Below are 16095 nucleotides of genomic sequence, written 5' to 3' on the forward strand. Positions count from 1 at the left end.
GAGTCCAAATGTCTCTACCTTTCAGGTTGCAGAGTTTCCAAAAATAAAAAGAAATGACAATTTTCCTTCTCAATCTGGTGGCAGAGGGAGAGGAAACCCGCCACGCAGGCCTCGTTTTCTGCGTGTGAAATGCGTGTGTTCTTTAAAAGGCAGTGGTTGGCTGCTTATCCGGACATGATGTGGTTGAAGCTGTCATCGTAATGGAAATTCATTGCTGTAGCTATGGTAAATTGAGTTTTCTGCCTGTGCTGAATGCATTAGTCTAATGAGATGTTTGCAGCTGGAGAGCTGAGCTGCTGGAGACTTACACTGTGCTAAAAGACAGGGAGAAGATGGCTTTTGCTGGGTCCTTGTGACTGTGCTGAAAGTCCTCTGTCCTTTGGGTCCCAATGCCCAGGCTCTCTAAAGACTCTGCTCAGTGTCTTAGCCTAAGAAATAGGTAAGGGGAAAGCATGCTTCTTCTTCTTCTTCTTCCTCTTCCTCTTCTTCCTCTTCTTGTTCACCTGGTGTTTGTCGCTGAGCCTTGTCAGGGCAGTTCTTGTTCTGTTTGTGTGTATGTGTGAACTTTGCAGCTCCTCAGCTGCAGACTCTCTTCCCCAAAGCACATCCTTCCAGAGCCCTGGGAGCAGTTCCTGCTGGGAGAGAGGCAGAGATCAGCCCGTGCTGCCAGCGTGTGCAGTGTCTGTGTCTGCGTGGGGGTGTGTGTGAGTTAGTGGAGACTTCTGGCTACAGGGCACTCTGCATGCAGTGTGGCTTTGGGCTTTTCCAAACCTGAATCTAAGTGGCTTTTCTTTTTTTGCTGCCAAGGTAAATGTCTCTTCCATTTTAAAAGCAACTTATATTGCAATATATGTAGCAGACAGCAAAGATGTCAGGTGTTCTGGGGTTTTGGTATAGTTCGTAGAGCAATGAGTTTAATTATAATCTCCTCATATCTTCAAACCAGCTGTTAAGTTGAATTTTTACGTCTAACTGAAACCTGGAGGGAGCAATACTGTTTGCAGGCTGGGTTTTTCCTTTGAGACCAACAGGCTTCTAGCTTCTGAGAGGCACTGAGGAGCACACTTGAGCGGAGTTGCTTGTGTCTGCCTGTCCAGGTGTTTTAAAGCTAACTTTGGGGGAGGACAGAGCAGGGGCATGCGATGCCTGCGGGCACCTGGCCAGCCCTGCTGCTCCCTCCCCAGCCCTGCAGCCACTGCTCGCTGACTGAGGGTGAAGCCCGGCGTGGTTCAGTGAGTAATTCCACCTTTCCATCGCTGCTGGAGGGCTGTGGGGTGGTTCAGTGAGTAATTCCACCTTTCCATCGCTGCTGGAGGGCTGTGGGGTGGTTCAGTGAGTAATTCCACCTTTCCATCGCTGCTGGAGGGCTGTGGGGTGGTTCAGTGAGTAATTCCACCTTTCCATCGCTGCTGGAGGGCTGTGGGGGCTGCTTGCTTTGCCTGGGGCTCGGCTGACAGCAGCGGTGTGGCAGAAAGAAGTTGCTTTGGGGTTTGGTGCGTGTGGGGCTTGTGGCAGGAATAAAGTTAACCCGGTGAGCTGCGGAGGGAAAGTTGCTTGAATGCTCTGCTTGGAGGGGGATTGCTCTTTAATCCTGGGTTTATTTCAAAGAGGCTTCTGAAGATGTTTTTCTCAAGGACAGACCAAGGGCTTTTCAAATTGAATAAAGGCACAATGGGAGAAGTAAAGCAGAGAAAGGGATGGTGTTTTTTGTGGGAGCAGGGTTTGAATCTGAAGAGTGTCTTTGTGCTACAGGAGTACTTACAGCACTCTCCACCCCATCATGCTGCTAGTCCCTGGTGCAGCTCAGCACACCAGGTTCAATCACCACTGGTATAAATCAGCATAACTTCCCTGGCTCCAGCCTCATCTGACACCAGCTGAGGACATGGCTTGGAGATATGCAAGTTCAGGTTTTGTAATTTTATTTAGATGCGGTGCCTCCCAGTTCTCTCTGGCTGCAGGTGACTTTGTATTTTAATTCAGATGTCACACTGATTTTCCCAGTCAGGCAGAGCCCCTCTGCCCCATCATAAAAGTTAGTTAGCTGCTGCACCTGCTCTTTAGATTAGAAAGACTGCTAGGGGCATGAGTTTTTCAGTGACTGAGTGTGAAAGAGGGACTGGGAAAAAAATCTACCAAGAGGAAAAATACATGTGATGAATTAAATCAGAACACTGCAGAAGGTATACCTTGAGAAACGCTTTGTTGGTGAGTGGAATAATTCTGATGTTTCTGTTATTCTGTCCATTGGAAATGTTTAAGTCAAATACTTCCTTATGTTTTGTGGGAAAGGGTGGGTAGAAAGTGGCAATTTTCTTTCTTGGGCATTCAGTGACTTGCCATGAGGTTTCTCACCTGCAGGGTTGAGACATGACTGCACAGATGCTTGATGGGACCTAGAAAGAAGAAATTGCAATAGGATGCTTTCCGTCAACCATTCCCTTAGTTCCATGCATGACACAAAGATTTGGGGTTTTGTTTGTTAAACATAATTTTAAATTTTTTTTAAAGAGAAACATGATATAGCACCTGATTGTGGTACCAGAGGTTCAGTAGCCTGAGATGTGACCTTACACAGATGTCTCCCCAACACCTTTTCCTCCCTCAAATTTGGGTAATACTAAAGAAAAGGAAAAAAGCAAGAGAGGTCAGGTTGTGGGCTGAATGAGGAAGTGGGGTGTGGGACATTTGTCCATTCACATCCTGGTGACAGGAGACAGGCAAGCCCTGCCAGCTGGGCTCCTGCCCACTGCCCCAGCCAGCCCTGCTGCGGGGAGGCACTTGGGCAAGGGCCTCTCTGCTGGGACATGGGCTGGCCTCAGTGGGCATGCATCCATCCTCCTCATCCCTGGCCATGCTGGTGCCTGTCAGCATCCTTGGACTCCCCCAGCACCCAACTCTGGTGGGAGCCAGCTCAAACCCAATAGTAAAACATGGGATAATTTAGCTCATTTAAGTTGAATCATAGAAGTTGGACTTCAGTGATCCTGTGGGTCCCTTCCAACTCAGGATATTCCATGAGTCTGCATCACTGCTTCTCAGTGGGTTCCCTCCCTGCAGTGAACTGAACTCACATCACTAAGGCTAGCCCATGTTCCTAGCACTATTCTGGAAACCCCCAGGGTACTTCCAGCTGGAGGCAGAGGCATGCTCTCCTCCTGCAAATGGCTGGGAATCCACACACACCTGGCAAGTAAATAAAAGGGATAAAAGCACATTTTGGGGTAAGGAAGATCTTCAGGAAATACTCGATGAGAGCAAGCCAGCAATGATTTCTGTTGAAAATTGAAAGAAATTAAATGTTTATATTTGGTAACACTGAAGTCAGCAAAGCCCTGTTTTCTTTAGGGGGTTTTAGTTCACATTCATAAACTATAATTGATGGCCACATGGTGTCTTAAAAAAAAAAGTAACAATGAGAAAATATACCCCAATACCCTAAAATCCTACCCTACTTCTTCCTCTACAGCTTTAAAATGGTGCAAAGGAGGAGTCAGCTTTATTTATATAAAACACTCCCAGCTGACTTCTCCAGCTGACCATTAAGAGCAGCTACAGTGTTTAACAGGTGATGGCTCTCCACAGTGAGAATGAACAATAATTGCTTTACTTATGCAAAGAAAAATATTCCAGGCTCACCTTGGAGGGAAGAATTAATTACATGCATTAATTCTGTCATAACAAGTTGCCGCATGAGGAATTGGTTTCCTGTACAAAGGAAGCAAAATTTTCTCTTTATTTTGCTGTGTATTAGAAAAGAAACTTGATTCAAAATTGTGTGTCAGGAGATTACACGCTGCTCTGCTGAACACAATCATGATATATTGGTGCACTAAAGGTACTGGCTAATTTGCTATTGACAAATAAAATTGAAAAGAATTTATAATCTAAGAAGTTAGCATCTTTGCACCAACTTCTATTGATGAGAATGAAGAAATTAACAAAAGAAAAGGCAATGTGCAGTGAAGGTGGAGTCAAAATTTATTAAACCTCTAAACTTCTGATGTAATTTTTTAATAAAGTTTTATTAAAGATTATGAACCTGTAAGTCATTCATTAAGATTGACTGTTCCCTTTAGGAAATAGTGTAAATTTGGCTTGAATAAAGGATTGCCCAAAGAGAGTCTGGATGCATAATTATATTCCACTGAAGGATGAATAATTCCTCTTGAACGGAACAGTTTTCTGTAGCCCTGCAGTTTATACTGCCCTCATCTTTAGGGGGGATTCTCATTGTACAGAAGAAATGGTGCTATAAATGCTAGCCTTCCCCTTTCCCCCTGCGAGAGTTTGTTACTCTGCTCACTTTGGGTGTGAGACACAAAGGCTGGGGTTTCCTTTCCAGCACCCCTGGCAGGGCAGCCAGGACTATGTGTCTGGTTTCCTGCTCCTCTTCCCTGGCGCATGCACTGCTGCCGGCGCGCTCGGCTTTCCAAATGCCAGAGTGACAAAAGCTTTTGCAGGGCCCAGCTGTTGCTCTCGTTGCTTCAAGTATTTTTATACATGGGGCTCCCAGGAGTATTGGCTGGCATTTTCTGTGTTTGTGACAGGTGTGACTGAACGGGAGCATTCAGAGCCGTGCCCTCAATCGCTCGCAGTGCTGTGGTTACCCTGCTCCTCCCACAGGGTCTGCTCCCCACTGCCCCACACACAGGTGCTGGCTGCTCTCACAGCTCTGCTGCAGCTGGGGCAGCAGAGAAGGGGCTGCACTTGGCACGGGGAGGGGGAGGCCCTGTGTCACCCCTCTGTTAACCCTGCCCTGGCACACAGGCCCTGCCTACCTTCCTGCCACCATGCTGCAGCCCCGGGGTCGTGGTTTGGGAGACGGGCAGCTGGCTAAGGCATCTCAGCTCTACCCCAGACACATGCTGGTAGAGATACACTTTCCTTGGTAGCTGGAGCTGGTGCTGCACCTGAAGCAGTGTTGGGCTCTGTACACTGCTCCCTCCTCAGCACAGAGTGCCAGGGAGTAGCAGCTGCTCCATTGCTGGACTTCTGCTGGCACCTGTGCAAGCCTTGCTTTCTCAGGGACAACTACAGGAGGTTAATGCCACAGCATGTGCAGTGATAGGCATCCTTGTGGCATCCCCTGTGATCTCCAGTGGTTTGAAAAGCCAGCTGTGTTTCTCTGTGACACTCCTCAGACACCAGCAGCACGTGCGCCCATGCTGCCTTTGGCTGAGGGGTGAGTCCCCAAGAGCTGCCCTGCCTCTCTGTTGGGTAAATACCTTCTCTTGATGCTTGCCTCCATCTCTCCATGCTTCCACCTGTGTGAGGGAGGCACCACAAGATGCATCATGTTCTACTTGGCAGGAGGTGCAGATGCTTTCTTGTTTCAACCCATCTTCCTGCAGGTGTCACACACCTGAGGTTTCAGTGAAAGAGCTGTGAGTCACATGTAAACCACCATGTCCCCAAAATGCAGGATAAGTCTTTGTTGGCCTGAAAGCCGTAAGCAGCATTGGCCCCCAATGATTCCTTCCTGCCTGCCTGTCAGGAAAGACACCATAGACAGGTAGGTTTTTAATCCAAGACCTTGTTGTGCACCACAGGGAGATTTATTGAGAATTATGGTAGTTGTCATCCTGAGAGGCTCCAGTGAGTTTTAGGCACTCTGTAAACTCACAGTCAGAGAAAATGTGTCACTCAAACACTCAGTCTTTCAAGGCAAGAGAAAGGAAAGGTGGGAATGAGGGACCACCACTGGTCTTGTTTGCTGGGTGTCCTATTGCCACCTTGGGTCCCTTTGCCAAGGTCATCTCTTGGGCACCTGCTGCTCCCTGGTCCCCCAGAGCAGCCTGAATTTGGGGCAGAATGGACAGACCTGAGCCATGAGATCTGCACTGCACCTTGCAAGCAGCTGTGGAGACTCTTCTGGGGAGGCAGCAAGGAGGCACAAGCTGCTTTCTGGTTTACAGGATTAGTGTGTAAAACAATGTGATTTCCAAAGTACACATTGGTGCTTTGCAGCCACTGAGACCTGTGGACACTCTGGGGAGAGAAACATGACTGGAGGCAGAAATAAAGGTCTGGGAGAGGTCTTCAAACATGGCCAGAGATGGTACTCAGATGAGATCTTGAAAGGAGACACAGGCACTGAACAGGGCAAAAGAGAGCTCTGGGATTTTAGATAAGGAAAAATCCAAAGGGCAACATTACGAATAGGGGTTCCATATTAAAGGACCTGAGAGATTGTGAAGTTTTCTTTTGTCTCTGTTATAATTTTTGGTTTTGAGCTGAGTTGCCACTGTGCCTGGCTCTGGCTCTGCAGGGAAATGCCTGCACACACTCAGTGCTGTGCTCTAAGGCTTGGGCAGATACACCAGCCCAGAGCCAAGACAAGGATTCCAGGATCACTTCAGGGATTTGTTGGTGACTCCTATGAAAAAACCCACAGCATCAGTAAGATTGCAGCCCAGCAGATGCTGTGGAGTCTAATGGTAGATAAGGCATTTTAATATATGTATCTGCATATTTCCATGAGCTTGTATGTGCATGGGAACTTTCCTATTGAACTGGGCAATAGAGATAGAGAATTTTTCCTTGTTCTCCAACAGAAAGAATGAAGTGAAGCAGTGTTACTTCATTCATTACCCCTAGGAAGAAATATCTTGAGGACACATCCATTTGGCATGGCATCTTAAATCATGCAGAGGGAACTGAAGGAGGACTTCAGTAATACTGTATCTGATGCATTTTTAAGATCTGTTTTCCGCAGAAGATGTCTGTTTTCTGCCTCAGAAAAGTACAGACCTGGTGAGGGCTCTTGTTTTGCAAATGCCCAGTGCAGATTCTCAAGAGAACATCTGTGAGAAGAAACGGCACAAAAAGTCTCACCTGTCTTTCCTGCACCAGGTGCCGATAAAGGAAGGGTGCTGGGAAAAAAGGAGTTGTAGTGGGTGGCCCATCTTTTCAAAGTGAGAATGTTCCCTTCCTGCAGCTGTGCAGCTGCCAAGGAGGTGGTGAGTGAGTGAGCAGGGATGGTGCATGGCCCTCCTCTATCCCCGAGGGACAGAAGGGACTCCTGTGCCACTGTCAGGCAACAGCAATGCAACAAATGGTGCTTCAGTGCAGATGTGTAGTAAAGACACTCACAGAGTAAAAACAAATAGAAGAGGGGATGTATTCAAGAAACTGTTTATGATCATTATTTATGTATATGTGGAGGCTCAGTACCCTGTTGCCTTAAAAAAAATGTTTGTAGCATTTATCTCCCGATTTAATCTGGCAACCTCCATCTATTTCCCTGTAAAGGATGAATGAGATGTGCCTGGTAACTATCTCTTATGGCTCAGTAAATACTTGAATTTATTTGCATATTAAGTTGGCCACGCTCCTATCGCGCTCGCTAAATGCAGCAACACGAACTACTACACAGAGGAGGCTCATGGGCCATTAATGTGCCAAGGATTTATGTGAATGACTCCCTTTAACATTAATGGAAGTTATCTGCACAAATCGCCTTCCACTGGGGGAATAGACCATAATGTATGTAAATACATATTACTCACTGCTGCTTAGTTATTCAAGAGGACGCTGAGCAATCTAAACCACCGCTCTGGTGCTGATGTATGAGCAGTTTTCCTTAAAAATCTGGGAAGAGAGGATGCTGCTTGTTGTGTAGGTTGTTGTGTCAACTCTGAGCTGGCACACATTTGGAGGTGGTTGCAGTCCCTGGGACACAGAAGAGGGAAGTTTTTCAGGGTTAAGTCCTGGCTGAACTGGTATTTCACATGGCAGTGAGGGCAGCTCTGCTTGGTGGAAGGCAAGAGCAAGGAGAAGATGGGTTCCTCTGTCTCTGTTAAGCTCCCACTGTGGCTGGGAGTGCTCCCCATTTCCCAGCCAAAGGCTCTGCTGTGTGCCCCAATGCTGCTACCTTTCAGGAGGGGCTGCAGTGACCCTTCTGGTTGTGTCAGGCTTGGCTCTCCTACCTTCCCTCTCCCACCTGGGAAGTCCCATTCGTGTAGGTCAGTGAGCAGCATGGCTGGGCTCTACCCACGTGTGTGGTGTAGTTTGTCTCCCTTCTCACAAAAATGGATGTCCCCCTGCATGTTGGGAGCTTTGCTGCTGCCTGCCTGGAGACCCCAGGGCTTCTGGACTGGTCCTGCCTCACTGGGGAGGCTGCAGGCGTGGGCAGGGTGTGCTCTGGGAAAACAACTGTTGTTGTTCCCCCTCTAGATGGCTTTTTTCCACTTTTTCCAGATGTGTGAAAGTCAGCAGTGTGCCTGGGGGGTGCAAGTCCTGCTGCACTCCCAGCTCAGCTCAAAAACCTTTGGACACATGTTAACATGCTGTGTTCCTCTTGGGATTGTTGTAGTGGCATCAGGTCACTGAAGTTAAGCCTGTGCAAATATCCTTGCCTCTCAGAACATGGGTTTCTTGTGTGATGCTAAAAAACCAGAAAACATAGCTCTTCTCTTATTCACAGCTGACTAGATGAGGGTAAATTTGCTCTGGAATGCAAAAGAATCAAGTGATAAGGCTGATGGGACTGACCTCAGTGTCGCTGTTTCAGCCTGCTCCTGAGCCTGTGTTACCATAGGTTTGTGTTCCTTCTACTCCTGCACTCGTGAGCTTGGGTGTGTCAGGGCACCCTGCTAGCAGACACAAAATGTGCTGGTGGCCTGTGCCAGTCCTCTGGGATGGTTAGTTTGGGATGGAGCTGTGTGGTATGGGGAGAGACACCTGGGAGAAACCTGCAACTTCAGGGACATTTTTCAACAAGATTATTAGAGAGAGTGAAATTCCTTCAGTCTTCAATATATTAAATTTACCTGCCATGGTTGTTACCTTTGATTTCTAATTAAATGAGATTATTGAACTGGGAGACAATATTGCACAAATCATGATTTGTTTCTTTTCTTTACACATTATTTTTACACGCTTAGCAGTGGCAGCCTCTGCTGACCTCAGGGACCGATGCTGAGATGGCAAAGAAACTCAGGGATCTGTCTTTGTCAAAAAGAAAGATCTGCTCAGGAGAGCTACCAGTAACCTCGTGCCAGGGCTTTTGTCTCTCCATGAGCTCAGAACACATGCAGCAAGAGGGTCTGTCCAGGGAAGGGCTGATGTTTAGTGGTGGACTTGGCAGGGCTGTGTTAGCAGTTGGACTCCATGACCTCTGAGGTCTTTTCCAACCTAAATGTTTCTGTGATTCTGTGCTGCAGTTTTTATTTACCTGGGTAGGCAGTAAGCTGCCATATGATGAGGAGAAAATGAAGGGAGGTTGGGATATGTGATGTGGAGGTAGGCAGGAGCAGCCTCGTCCCTGAAATGGGGAGAGCAGGACTGATTGAGACTTCTAGTGGGTGATTTATTCTAATTAATTTGGAAGCTGGTGTGTTCTCTCAAACTCATTAATATCTAGCTCTGCAGATACAGAGGTCTCCTGCAGAGGGACATACGGGAGGGGATGATGAGCACACAGAAGCCCATCCTCCTGCCTGGGTGGAAGCTTCAGAGCAGGCAGGGAGCTGGGAGAGGAAAGTGAGGCTCCAGCCCCTCTCAGGTGTGCTCAGGGGGGACCCAGAGCACGACTCGAAGAGTGCAGCTGACAGCAAACCCTGTGGGAGGCTGTGCCAAGGGAAATGGTCCCTGAGGCCAGAGAGGGAGAGAGCTTTCCAGAGCAGGCAAAAATTGCCATGCATGCCCATCTGTGTGCTTTAAGACCTCACACAAGCTGGTTTTCCCTGAAATGATGTGAGATTATAGAAACATGTGATGTACAGGTCCAATGGCAAACAGGCCTGTGTGTGCCACTCAGTTATTTTTCCCATCAGGGCCAGCATGCAGGAACATGTACAACCACAGGGGCATTCGTGTCTGGCCCTTTACCACCTAAATGAAAGTGTAGAGGAACTGGAAAAGCTAATGATGGTCTTGCTGTGTACTCAGCCTGTGTCCCAGGCTATGACTGCAATCTTAATTACTGCTCAATGAAGAAGTGTTGCTAGTAGAGGTATTGTAATTATTTATTGTTAGTAGGTCCAGGAGACAGTGCACTATATCCCTGACTTTTCTGTTTGTTTTTTATCTCAGAAATAAATGGCAGCAGAATAAATAAATAAAGTCAGCCTCTGAAAAGGTCACATTTGCCTAGAGTAACAGTCCATATGTCAGTTTCTTATGCTAATTTTGGGACAGTGAAAAGTCTGACAGTCTGGTCATGCTGCCTGTGATTGCTAGAGGGGGCAGCTCAGGTTGGTTAACACAGGTGCCTTTAAGCATCAGAAGAGAAAGGATGGGCTGGGAAGGCCAGAAGACTCCATAAGGGAATGTAAAATTAGAGGAAAGTGGGACGAAAATTAAACAAATAAAGTCTAAAATTCTTCCAGGTACTCAGGAGGCTTTAGTCATCATGTGCTATGGATGGCACCATGCCACAGCCTCCTGATAAGGGAGAAATTTGCAAGGAAAATAGGATAAACTGTGTGTAGAGAAAATGGCTTCCGACAAAGAATTTGGGAGATGATGACATTGATTGTACTGGATCCTGTGTGAATTACACCACAAGAAAGTAAAACTGATTTTGGACTTTAAGCTGCAGAGGGAGGAGTTTGCAGTGGGCCACTTTGCCTGTTCTACTGTGGGCATCTGAAACACACAGGATCCACATTTAGAGACTGGTTTGGATTTTCAAGAGAGACCTAAGAAACTTTTCAATCTGCTTTTTCTTTTCCTTTGCAATATCACAGAGATTTCATGAAGAGATACATACTAGTTGTCTCACACACTGCCACAAACAGCTTATGATCTGTTCATAAATTATGTGGTCACACACACAAACAATAAAAAAGGATGACTTACCTCCATCCACTGTGACCATCCCCTGCAGAGGGGCAGGCAGAATGGACTATGACCTGCAGATATTTTATTTGTCTCATATTCATTTGTGCTTTCTCACTGGCAGAAGAAAGAGGTTAAAAGCTGAAATGTTTTATTGAACAATTTTTAAATGACTTTGCAGCGGAGCAGTGTGCCTGGGGCATGGAGGGGCTTTATGAAGGCTTTTGATTAAGGGGATTAAGGTGATGGGGGAGCAGGACAGTCCACCCTTCTGGCCAGGGCTTGTGCAGACACCCTGAGCCCTTCTCACCAAGTGTCCACTGTGCTTGGCAGGTGATGGAGGGAGGTCTCCCTGAGGAAGGGAGGTGCCACCAATCATTCCGTGTGTTGCTCCTCTGGTGATCCATATGGTGGGGCTGCCCTCAGACACTGAGCAGCTCTCAGAGCCCCTGTGACCACTGAGCACAGAAACCTCTGTGGTCCATCAGAATATGCTGCCCTGGGTGGCTGCTGTCAGCCTCAGGCTGCCGTGTGCCTCAGCCTGTGCTTGAAGGCATTTCTTCCTTGGCAGCCCCTGGTATCTCCATGGAACTGTGAGGAGCTGTCTTTGCTACCTGAGCTGCTGTCCCAATTAGTAAGAAGAAATGTAGCCAGGAATGGAAGACATTGCCATTCTAGAAATCTCTGGCCAATTTGGTGATACAGACATAGAAAATATGAAAACAGTGACACCTTGAGCACCAGTAAACAATTCAATGCAGTGCGGGGAAAAAAATCCCTGTGTGCAGGGACTGAATATGCAATGCAAGTTCCTCTCTGGTCCCACAGAGCCCTGTTGCAGAGGTTTAAGCTGTACTGCAAGAGCACTTATGCCCTCTGCTAGTGCTCTGTGTTTGCTCTCACCAGCCACTGTCAGAATTACACAGGGGCCAAACTCTGGTTCCGTAAAATGTCTGAAAGATTTCTGTTAGCTGCCCTCGGATCAGGTTTGGAAGGGTGCCTTCTACTGACAGGCCCTTGCAAGCACAAACCAACTGAAAATTCATTCAGAGAGACCTTTCACCTGGGGTGTGTTTTTTTAAATAGCAGTGAAAGCAGACATTTAATCAGTACAATTTTGCAGATTCTATTGCCAAAGGTATGCAGGCTCTGACACAGGAGCCAGCTGGAGAGGTTTTGCTCTGAATATTGAGTTTCTAGGTGATGAAAACAGGGTTGTTGCCAAACACAATGTGAAAATCATTGAGAAAACAGAAAATGGTGGTTAGTTGGAGGAGGAAATGGATCAAAACAGTTCTGAAAAGTCAAAGTTATATATTTATTTAGAAAATAAATTACAGATATAGTCAAACACGGGTGAACTTTAGGGTGCTTGTCCTTTAACAATCAGCCCCAGTTAGCAAAGCTTTGCTCCCCAGTCACAGTGAGCTGCTCCTTGCAAACTTGCTGCATGATATTCCTATGCTTCAGTATTAGGTCTGTAATACTTTGCAGTTTCCCAGGATGCTTTTATTCCAGATGTATCTAATCTGCACTTTGAGAGCCACCTGCAGCCTTCCCGAAGGACAGATCCAGTGTCCAGGCAGACAGCAAGCCTGTGGGTGGCCAGAACTCACCTTCCCAAAAGGGGTATGCCAGCAAAAAAATCACAGCTGATGGTCTGAAACTTCCCCACTACCCTCTGCCAGCCTGCCAAGTGATCACTGAGGCGCCAGAGTTTTTCTGCTGGAGTGGGAAGCAGTGGCACTGGGCTGACCACCCAGTTCTCAAACAGTCCAGGTTAATACAGCAGGCTCTAGTTAGTAATGCACATGCTTTTCTATTCCTGAACTTAATTATTAAATTAATAACCTCTTATTCATGCTGTCCAATTAAAATGTTAAAATGTGATTTAAATATAAATGTATCTCTCATGCATGGAAGTGGAAGCTTTCAGCATCTTCAGAATCTGTGGTCCCTGAAATCTCCAAAGACAGAAATGTAAGAGCTACTCCAGTTTATGCCAGAAAACGATGAATCTTTTATAAGTATTATTTCTCAAAATGTAATATAAAAGTACATCACATCCCTAAGGAATAAAGTTAACTTTATGTGAGAAATGTGTGAAATTTCTGCCCTCTGCCCAAAAAAAGATATTTCCCTACTGACTTTTGTAATATCAGTTCTTCAGATTTAGGGGGCAAATTTATTTCTTGGGACAGATATCTGTGGTAGGCACGTCAGCTCTGGTATGCATGGGAAACCCTCCCAGAGTCGGGGGCTGGCTGATCCTGGCGGGGGAATGGGAGGCAGCGCACGGGCTGGTGCAGGAGCAGGGGGCTGGGCCTGGCAGCCAAGCCCCCCAGAGCTCCCCAGCATGCTGCTGGGATAACATCTGTGGGCAATTGGAGAAGCAGGGGACTGCCTGCAAGGCACATTTCAGTGGCAAAGAGGGGAGAGTTCCACACCTTTTTCCCAAAACAGGCACGTTAGCCCCAGCGATTCCATGTAGTAGATATAATCTGGAAAGGAAGGAAAAATTGAGCTTTTATCCCATATTATGAGCTCAAGAAAGGAGCAAGGAGCTCACAATGGAATTATGGCAACTCTACTCAGGACAGGGGTTGTCTCTGTATTAGAAATGTACTTACTTGCCAAGGTAACTCAGGATGGCAGTGTGTAAACCACTGAGAGTAGCAGAGGGGGCAATAAATGCCAACACAAAACATCCAGACCACCTCAAGCTGTTCATCATGACAATTTTCTCTTTTACCATATAAAGTTTGCTTATATTTCTTATTAACCTGAATCTGAGTAAGACAGGGAGTTTTTCAACTTGACTCCAGTTTCTGTTCTAGGGATTCTTTCTGTTAAGTACAGATGATTTCAGGGATCAGACCACTTTAAGTTAAATTGCTGGTTCAGAATGACAGCCTCAGTGCCATATAATTAATTAATTATTTAATTAATTAATGTCAGACTGTCAGACATACTGGGCACCTATGCAACTCCAGCACTTGGGGTTAGAATTGAGGAAACTGAAACTTGAGGATCTTGTTGGAAATCACAGCTGGTAGGTCAGGGAGAGAGGAATGATGTGCTCTATATTACAGTCTTCCCAGTCACTGGAAAATTCACTCAGTCCCAAACTGCCGATGGTCAAAGGCAGGGTAGCAGAGAAGCAGTGGAGGCTGATTGCAGCCTGGAAAGGGAGCAGCCCTCCATTACACATCCCTATATCCAGAGGGATGCTGAGGATGGATGAAGGGTCTTGTGAGCCACCTAAGAAGGAGTATGATGGCTGTGGAGGCAGTGGGGGAGAGCACCTATTTCCTTTGGAGACTTTGCAGCCTGTCAGCACCAAGGGGAGGAAGCTCAGATCAGGCAGGGGAGGCAAGGAAATGAAGTGGAGGAAGCCTGATAGGAAGGCTTGGCAAGCAGAGCTTGGAAGTCTGCAGAAGCTTCTACTTGTATCATAAATACCAAAGTTATAAGACTCAGCCCTTGGCCTTAGCTCTCCATCCTGCTTCTCCAAGATCCCAGAGGGAGTTTTGCACAGCTCCTGGACAGATCCCCCAGCAGCCCATTTTACCGCCCCCAGGATTTCAGGACAGGGGATTTTAAGTTTGTTTTAGCAAAACAAAATGGCACCTGTGCACACACAGAAGCTGAGGCAGGAGGTCTCAGGACAATGAAGGGAGAGATCCAAGTTGTTTTTCTGGGACCTTGTCTTGCAAATGGTAAACCACAGTCTGAGGCAAAGATCTGCAAGTGGAACCCCTCCCACACCTGCAGCTCACCAAGGCTGGACACCAAGTCTGCTGTATTTCTTCTTGCTTCTCTGCAATGTCAGAAGTGGGGCCACTAGCTCCACATAAGATAGAGAGAGAAGGAAGGAAGGAAGGAAGGAAGGAAGGAAGGAAGGAAGGAAGGAAGGAAGGAAGGAAGGAAGGAAGGAAGGAAGGAAGGAAGGAAGGAAGGAAGGAAGGAAGGAAGGAAGGAAGGAAGGAAGGAAGGAAGGAAGGAAGGAAGGAAGGAATTGCCTTTTCTTTGTGCCTTCTTTGTGCACATTTGCCTTTGCCACCTCTGTAGAGTGACCCTTGCCACTCACATGGCCTCGCTTATCCATTTTTCACCTTTCCTTAGGTCCTCTGCCTGTACTCACTCACTCTCCATCAAGTTTCATTCCCCCAACTCCCTGCTACAGGCTGCACATCTGCAACAAAACTGTCAGGCCAAATGAAGAAAGGTAAGATCAGGAGGCGAGGCTGGCCTCGGCTGCTCCTGGGGGTCCCATTCTCGCCTGGGTTTGCAGGTTCTTCTGGCTCATTAAGCAAACCTGAGTGAGAAGGGGCATGCAGCTACTGCTCTACCTGCTGTCACCAGGGTGCTATCCTTCAAAAGAACACCTCCTCAAGGACAGCACTGTCACTGCTGATGAATTTAACTTAAAAAAAAAGTAATCAGGCTCTAAGAAGGCATTGGGAACTATTTTCCCTTTCTTCTGCTCTTAGTAACAACAGAAGGTGCAGACACCATCAACAATTTTTGTCTGGATTTTGAAGAATCCTCTGTTTTTTTCAACCAGCTCCCTGTCTTTTCATTAAGGCACCCAGATGTTGAGAGGGAGAAGAGGGCAGGATACAGCACAGACACTGCTTGCATGCTGCCAGTCCTTTCCCACCCCAATGCAGCGACTGGAAATACCAGGACCTGCTCTCAGCACCTGAAGAGCAAGCCTGTTGCAGGACCCCTTCTGCCACTCCTGAGCCTAGAGCAGCCAGCAAAGCACCTGTGGCAGACACATTGATGGGTTTCTGCTGCACTGAGACACGTTTGCAAGTGTAAAAGGGTCTTTTCTTGCTTTAACTCGGTTTGGTTTGGATCCTCTGGCAAATCATTTGATGAAGCACTATACAATTGCTGTTGCAGGGTAACCTTCAGCACGGACTGGAGACATGCAGGTGCAAAGGCCCGAAAGCACCTGCAAAGAGAAATGTGGCAATTTCCAAGATGCGAAAGCCAACCAGCAGAGTGCCACCCATGCCCAGAATGGCTGCTGCACCTCCTTCAGCTCCCACAGGGCAGGCAAAAAGTCAACCACAGCATTTATAGGAACAGCCTCAGGTAGTTTCCTGAGCAGAGGAGACAGGAATGCTTGGTTTTCTATAGATGGTGACATTGGTGACCTGTAACTGCCTGATTCTGGTGTCTGAGAGGGTGTCAGGTCTCACAAGATTTTTTCCCAGCATCAAACTTTTATATTGTGTATTCTGCTCTCATTGTCTCATAAGAGAACAACTGGGGTCTCACATCTCCATCTTTTACACA

The 16095-nt window shown here is 47.0% G+C and overlaps 1 protein-coding gene across 1 annotated transcript in view; it reads left to right on the plus strand.

Annotated features, from left to right (window-relative positions):
• Window positions 1–326: 326 nt before the first annotated feature.
• Window positions 327–16095, plus strand: part of SCML4 (Scm polycomb group protein like 4) — a 65318-nt gene continuing 49549 nt past the window's right edge. Inside the window, exon 1 of the mRNA XM_066545820.1 lies at window positions 327–439. The gene's annotated coding sequence lies outside the window, so the exon portion shown is untranslated. The remainder of the gene's footprint in view (window positions 440–16095) is intronic.

Source organism: Molothrus aeneus, chromosome 3 (assembly GCF_037042795.1).
Source record: "Molothrus aeneus isolate 106 chromosome 3, BPBGC_Maene_1.0, whole genome shotgun sequence".
Taxonomy (NCBI): Eukaryota; Metazoa; Chordata; class Aves; order Passeriformes; family Icteridae; genus Molothrus; species Molothrus aeneus.